Raw genomic sequence first — 7,881 nt, forward strand, 5'->3', positions numbered from 1 at the left:
TTTGATAAGTCATTATTTCACTTCTGCTATGTACACAAGATACTCTGTTATGATAATAATTGTGCACAGTGGGTAACAGTCCTTGATAAAGAATGCAGATTTTGGAGTCCAGAGGTTGGGGTTCGACCCCCCACTTCCCCATTACCACCTGAATGAGTCTAGCCTGGTTATTTAAACTGTCTGAGCCTCTGGTTTCTTCAACTATAAAATGAAAATAATATTAGCTACTCTTCAGGGTTATTCTAAGTATTGAATGGCGTAGTGCTCACAAAATAATAAAGTGGTTGAAACGTGAAATGCTCAATCAGAGTAGCAATATATTACTTTCACTGTAAATTGTCACTGTTGGAAAATCTCTGGTTATCACATCCGTGCTATAGAACTACATCTAACCAGGCACAGTACAGGTAACAGTTTTTACATATAGGCTCACAGACTAGCCTATGGGTGAACCTCTGAGAACCAGCCCAACTCAGCTCCCTCTCACTGCAGGTGAGATTCAAAGGCAGTGCTCAATAAAAGACATCTACAATATAGCTCTTGCCACTGTTTCCAGTTATACAAAGAGTGTGCGTGTGTCTATAATGGCATGTAGGTACCACGTATGGACAGTTATCATTCAACAGGTTTCACTCAGGCTCTTTTCAGCCTGACACCCAGCCAGTCCTGGAGCCTCTGAGCTTGCCACCATGACAGCACTTGATTTAACATGAATACATTTTACCGTTTTTCCTCCCTTGTGATAAAAACCTGTTTGATTTTACAATGCTGGAGATTCTGCACCCAGGTCTTCCCTTAAAGCTGAATGTAACCAGACCTTCGGCTCCATCACATTTAAAAGGGAGGAAGACCACACCCAGTGCACAGCTATAGTGTTCATCGGTCTAGAAGCCCATTGTCAAGTGTTGGACAAGGTTCACAGGGCCCAGTGTTGACAAAAGTTTCACTGTCAGGTGACAGAGTGTGAGAGCCTGCAGCACTCAGCACAACTCCCAACGTATTGTAGGTCAAGGGGAAACTGCTGGGGAAGAGAGGGAGAAATTTAACCCATGCCCCTGGAACGTGCCCCTCCTACCCAGCTATGTAAAAAGAATGCATTTCTCCCTGAAAAACTTCTCTCTAAAATTCATGCCTTCTTCACTTTAAATCCCCTTTGTAACCCCCATCTCTCTGAATAAAAACATGTCAACGTTTCTGGGTTTACTTTTTAGCCTTGCTCTCTCCTAGGCAGCTCATCAATTCAGAGACTCAGCTGGGTGTTGGTAGGAAAACAATGCAGTAAGTGGGGAGTTTTCCAGGAACCAGGAAGGGACTGGGAGTGAGAAATGAGACTCCTGTCTCCTTTAACCCCTGGGGTGACCCAGGTCTGTGCCATCGGACTGGGCTCCTCTAGAACCTCCATTCACAGGTGGGGTATTTACTATTCAGCCTCTCTGGCCCGTGGAGATGTCGGAGCCATAGTGAACAAACCACTCGGTGACTCCTCCTCTGAGACATTAGGTAAGGCTATGTCATGAGGGGCCGCACGCCCTCCTGACAGGACAACTTCCCCCAGCCCCGTACACGGACACTAGCACACTGTTCCTGCACAAAGAGCTGATGGCATCGGAGGCAGCCCTTAACAAAGGGAGGCTGTACAGTCGCCCAGTAGGCTGCAGAATGTCAGACAGCCACAATAAAAGAAAGACTAATTACAATGAAAATAGGAAGTTTCAGTTGTCCTCCCCACATGACGGGCTTCTATGCACAGGGAGCTCCATATTTACTGCTTAGTATGAACCAAGGTACAGCAAGGCCCGTGCGATTTCCAGAACAGCTGAAGTGAAACGCAAAAGAAATCCATGAACAAGCTGGAAGCAGGACAGAGTGTATCCATTTGGGTCCGAGGCAGGTCTCTGGCTACAGTAAGTCTGGCCTGGGATTCCTGTCAAGTTCATGTATCCAGGGACAAAATTCAAGGATGCAAAAAAGGACAGAGTACAGCCTGAGTGCCTACAGGGCAAGGCATTTAGTAACTTAATTCAATTCAATTCAAGAAGCATCTGTTGAATACCTATCGTGTTCAAGGCACTGTGCTAAATGTCAGGAATATGATGGTGGCCGGGAGCCTGCTATGGTCTCGCAGAGCCGGTAAGCCATCAGTCACCACACGGTGTGAAGACAATGAGGTCTACAGGGGGAGACGCTGTGGAAGCTCGCAGCCGTGACCCAGGCCCAGTCTTCACGTACGACCCACACGCCGTAACAATGATGCCCATGTCACAAAAATCTACTGGGACCCCACGAAGGTTTGAAACATGTCTGCATATCCTTTGGCACTCCTCCTGTGGAGGAGGCTGGCCCAGTCCATCCTCCCTGCCCTTGAATGTGCTACCAAAGGAGTACAGCCAAGATGATGCGACAGGATTTCCACGCCAGGTCAAAAAAGGCCCTGAGTTTACACCTGGTTGTCTCGGGGCACTTGACCTGAAGCCCTGAGGCAGCATGTGTCTGGCGTCGTATTGATTTCTTTGACCTTGTACCTACCTGACACCTGTCCCCATCTTTTCCAGCACATGAGAAGACACCTCTAACAATCCTATCCCATCCCTTGCCAAGACAAAAGAAATTGATGCAGCATTGGCGTCTTAAAGCCACCACTGAACTGTGGCTTCCAGACTGAGGGATGACCCTCATCCAGTTGATTGACAGAACTTGGTGACTAATGGGGCGGGGGAGTGACTTTCTTCATTAGAGAACTGCAGTATAGCAATTCCTTATTATGTCCAAAACCACAGCACCCATGCACCAAGAGTCACACGCGTTCAGTTAGGAGAGGCTCACAGCCCACTTATAACACAGTACTAGGCCTACAGAAAACACCTGAGTCAGGTGATCACCTTGTGCATAAACTTAAAACCATGGGGCCAGGAGGCCACCTGGATCATCGGCAGGAAATAACTGCTTTGCTGTCCTCCTCTCCTGGGAGATGACTATCCTGCCCATCTCTACTTCAGCCCTATCTACACTCAGAACCATCACACCTAGCGTCTGTTCCAAAATGGAAGAGGAGAGAGAAGAAGAAAATTCACAAACTTAACAAGAGGCTGGTGTAGGGCAGGGGTGGTTAAGAAGTAACAGGGCCTCTGAATGACCTCTTTTTATAGCCTCTCCATCTGTCTTATCTCCCACCTATTTAGTTCCACCAACACAACTCTCAGCATAATAAGGTTCTATCTTTATAATAGGCAAAATGTCCCATTTTAACAGTGAAAGGAACTACTGAAGAAATGATAACCATTCATTCAGTATAGGAACAGCTTACATTTGTACAAGATTGTCATTTCCTTTACCCCCATCCTTCCTTTTCAGTAACTGAAGCATAGGGATGGAAGAAGTAAACAAACGAAATCAAATGAGGTACCACTGATTGAATCAGCAAATTAGTACAGAACGATAGCTTGTAAAAGATGGTGTGAGCAACAGAACAAAACACAAATAGAAGCTCTCCTCCAATAAGGATTCAAATGCTCCTTTAGTGAAAGGGGACGGGGAATGAGAGGATCTATTGACCTTAAAACAGGAAATAAATATGTGTACATCACTTGGAAGGGCAGGCACCTGAAAATGCAAGTATAAAACTAATTCATCAACCACTTTCGCATCAGGAAGTGTGTTCAAATCTGTTCTAGATTCTGAGCCCTCTATAGGGAATCACACATTAAACAGCCTCAACAAATACCTGTGGAATGAATGGCTCTCAGGGAACCTAAACCTACAGAGCAGGGCTGACAGCAGACACCTGCCTTCCTGGGCTGCGTGAGTGGGTCCCAGGAAATAATTTATCAAGGGGGCCCCCACCTTTGTCTCAGAGTTCTGTTGACCGAGCCAGATGCATTTTACAAAGGATAACTTTACCTCATTCCAAGATTAGTCATAACTATTGAAAAATGCCGTACTATGGAAAATAAATTTGTGGCGTTTTCCCCAGAGGATTTGTTTATAAAAACCAATGATCTCTTCCACATGCCTTAAAAGTAAATAATTGTTGAATGACTGTAAGGGGGAGAAGGAGGGAGGGTGGAAGGGACAAATGAATGAACAAATTGTGACGCCAGTCATGTCCACATTCACAGTGGTGGGTGAGTCAAGAATCCCTGGATTTGGGTAGAATATGGAAAGATCTGTTCTCGTGTTCTCTAATACTACACACTGACACAAAATGACTCTGTAGATGACTAAACTATTTCATCCTCCTAAACTTTTCAAAGTTGTTATATGTTCCCTTCCTGGAGACAGAGCACTAAAGCTAACATTTTTTAATGGACAAAATGTTTTCTGACTGGCTGCCTCCCTGGGGCCCTACAGGAAATGATTGCAGAGTCATGAACTTGGCTGAGAAAGTTCATGCCATAGACCCCACCAGAGAAGCACCAAGGTCATCCCAGGCCACGGTCATGTCTAACTGTTAACCTGCCCTCTGGTGACATCTCTCCAGTTCAGCCCAAGGCCAGGATGTTGGTCAGGGTGTGAAACGCTATTTCAGATGCTATTTTTATAGCAACATACCACACAGTATTTTATTATCACTATAATTTAAAAGATGCCATACTTGACTTGACACTTGAAGATACCATGTTGTTTTTACTTAAATGTCTGCTCAATGTCAAATATTTAGGGAAAAGACAACCAGTGGTTATAGACCTTGCCCACAAAATGTGGGAACTTTACTTCTGAAAATAAAGCATTTGTAGGTTTTGTGGTAAATTATCTTTTAAACACTCTTTGTAAATGTTTTGACGTCCTTCCATTGACAAAGAGTACCAGTGAGATAAAGAGGCACCAGCCCTCAGAGAATGCCTTGTGGTTCTCGTGTCCATGGTATGGAAATCGGAGAAAAGGTTTTGAACAATGCTAACACACACAAAAGCGACAGCCACTGTACAGATAATGATGCCTTTCTGGAAGGTGAGAAAAACACGTGACAGAAGGCTGCTTTGGTTTTTGACTCATCGATTAATTTTGCAGAAAGGACCACATGTGAGAGTTCCCAGTGGTCAAACAACTGTTACTGTTTTGTTCTATTATCATGGGACAAATTGAAATGACCCAAGAAGCAAACCAACATCAGGAGCTTTTTGAATAAAGCAAATGCTAGGACCCATAAAAATGCAGCCCCCAGTTTCATCCTGTGTACATCTGAATCTCCATCTGTACTGACTGCAGTTGACATATAAGTCATTTTACAGTTAGTAACATGTAAGTCCCAATTAACAGCCAGGTGCTATGCTGGGCTGAGAATGCAAGATCCATGGGTGAGCTGGGCACAGCGCCACTTATCAAATGGCTTAGAGTTAGGGAAGAAAAGATGGCAAAGACATGATAACTTACATAAAGGGGCAAGACACACTGGCCATCCGGGATGCTGGCAAGATGGCGCTCTGAAGAATGCCAGAAAGTTCCCTTGGTTTACAAAAAAAAAATAAAAATAAGAGAGAGAGAAAAGAAATTCAGCAAACCTGTCTGAAACAGAGATTTGATTTTCAGCTGCAACAACCACTGAGATCACCAAGCTACACTAAAGGAAGAAATGGTTTGGATCCAGCTTAAAAAGAGAAGAAAAAAACATACCTAAATACATATATATGTGTGTATATGTATATATATATATACACACACATATATATATATACATATATATGTATGTATATAAACTTGTATAATGGAGCAAACTATAAAACTTTAAAAAAAGTTTTGGAGGATGCAGGGAATTTTTTCCCACCAAAGAGATAAGGGCAGCTACTAAACCCATAGGACAAGAGCAGGCTGGGATCGAGAAAGACTGCCCAAGGAAGGATGACACCGGCCAGAGCATCACTGAGCACCCAGGAACTGCCCCTGTGGGGAGCTCAGACAAGACGACTTGGCGGCCAGGCTAGGCAGAGCAGGACCACCTTGCTGATGGACTGATCTTGAGGAGTTATCCAACCTGGACATGAGGAACCAGAGAGGCCCTGCACTGTCGTAAGGGGGACAGCGTGGGAGAAGGACAGAGGGACCAGGAAGCCTGTGACCTCACCTGACCCGGAGAAGCACCGAGTGTGAAGGGTACAGCGTGAAGTGTGGGCAATGATAGAAGCTGATCAGGACACCCCAAAATGGAGGTTCCTGAAGTCCAGGCTGTCACTTGCACCTCAGTCATTAGAAGAGAACCTCGGAAGCAGAGGTCACAAGCCAGCAATCAACGAGCCCTCCCACCAGCACTGGACCGTCACCATCCATCAATGTGCATGAATAGTAAAGCAGCTCATTTGTAACGATGAAAATTAGCTGAGAAATCCTAAAGTGTCTTTGGGTTCCCTCGTGAGAATGCAGGGGTGCCTGGAATGGGTAAGCGGCCAAGTCCAGCTTGACTCTTGGTGGTCCCTGACTTTGGGCCACTTACCTGCCTCTCTAAACCTGATTTTCCTCCGTGCAAAATGGAAACCATTATACCCACCTCCCCGGACTGTTGTGAAAGCAAAATGAGAAAATATCTTTCAACTACCTGACACAAGGCCAAGTCCAAGTTAATGTTAAATAATCAAGGTTAGTTCTCTCTTCTTATATCCTGGTTTGTGGAATCCCAGAGTTGAAATGCAGGCTTTCTTCCACAGTGAGCAGCACCAATAAAACCTTTGAATTATTTTTAACAAGCGCATGGCTAGCAAGATGACTCAGTAATGCCAAGGCCTAAATGTTCGTTACTAACAAATACTGTAAAAGATGTTTTCAAAAATATTTCTCTAGGGACTGAGTAGGTGACTAAATTATACATTCAAGGGAAAATGTAAATTGAGAAACCTGCAAAATTAGACTTGAAGATTGTTATGTTTTAATATCTACAGTAATCTTCTAAAACTATTTTCATTATACTTTAAATCAGTGCTAATTCTATTAATTAGGGCATTGAGGTCTCCTCCAATCCCAGACAAGCAAGGGACTTCTGAACAGGTATTGTAGGTTTTAACCTGAGTTTAACATAAGCTATGCCTATAGGATTGCTGGGGGTTTTTTGGTATTTTTTTCTTAGCTGAGCCATCCTGCCACCTGTTGGCAGCTCAGGGGCAGCTCAGCTCGGGCCAGGCATCGAACCCAAACTCTTGAGCAAGCTCTTAATCAACTGAGCCACTCGGCAGGTCCTAGGATTGCTGTTTTTAAGAAAAATGACCCATCACTAAGAAAGGTAATTAGCATGTTTTAGGAGTTTGTAGAATATACAGCTTCCTACCCTTTGGGCCCAATGTACAGTAAATAATGGGAATTGTTGATACGTTAACATACGTCATGGCAGAGTTATTACATGTGAATTATTTAACTGTATGCAAAATAAGAATTTTTGGGGAAAAATATGAATTTCAAATACTACTCAGAAGTGTGGATGTGACAGAAGGTGCTACTATGTTATGTTTTCTGGATTTGGCTCTTCCTACGGCAGTCCATTCTGCAATCTCTCTCCACCTTCTCTCAGGACCCAGAGAGTCTGCACCAATTGCATCAAATTACAGTGACCAGACTTAAATCATTGGTACATCGCTAAACAACTATTATATAATCACAGAACTTCCTTAGAGCAAAACGATTTCAGTCCTCCAATTTTAATTACTTCAGCATGGAATTTGTAGCGTATTTCCCAAAGGTATTTTATCACCTGTTATTTTGTGAGGATGAATAACTAAAACTTCAATTAGAAAATGGCTGTGAATGGAGATGGGGGTGGAAGAGGATGATGACACTTTTATCGATTTTAGAACCTGAAAGGCATTATAGGGATGCAGCCTAGGAATATAATGCGAACCAAAATTTCAGGGCCCACAATGAGGGCGCCACCCCCTTCCACCTCTGACATCACCGTGGGAACTC

Source organism: Hipposideros armiger, unplaced genomic scaffold (assembly GCF_001890085.2).
Source record: "Hipposideros armiger isolate ML-2016 unplaced genomic scaffold, ASM189008v1 scaffold_86, whole genome shotgun sequence".
NCBI lineage: Eukaryota > Metazoa > Chordata > Mammalia > Chiroptera > Hipposideridae > Hipposideros > Hipposideros armiger.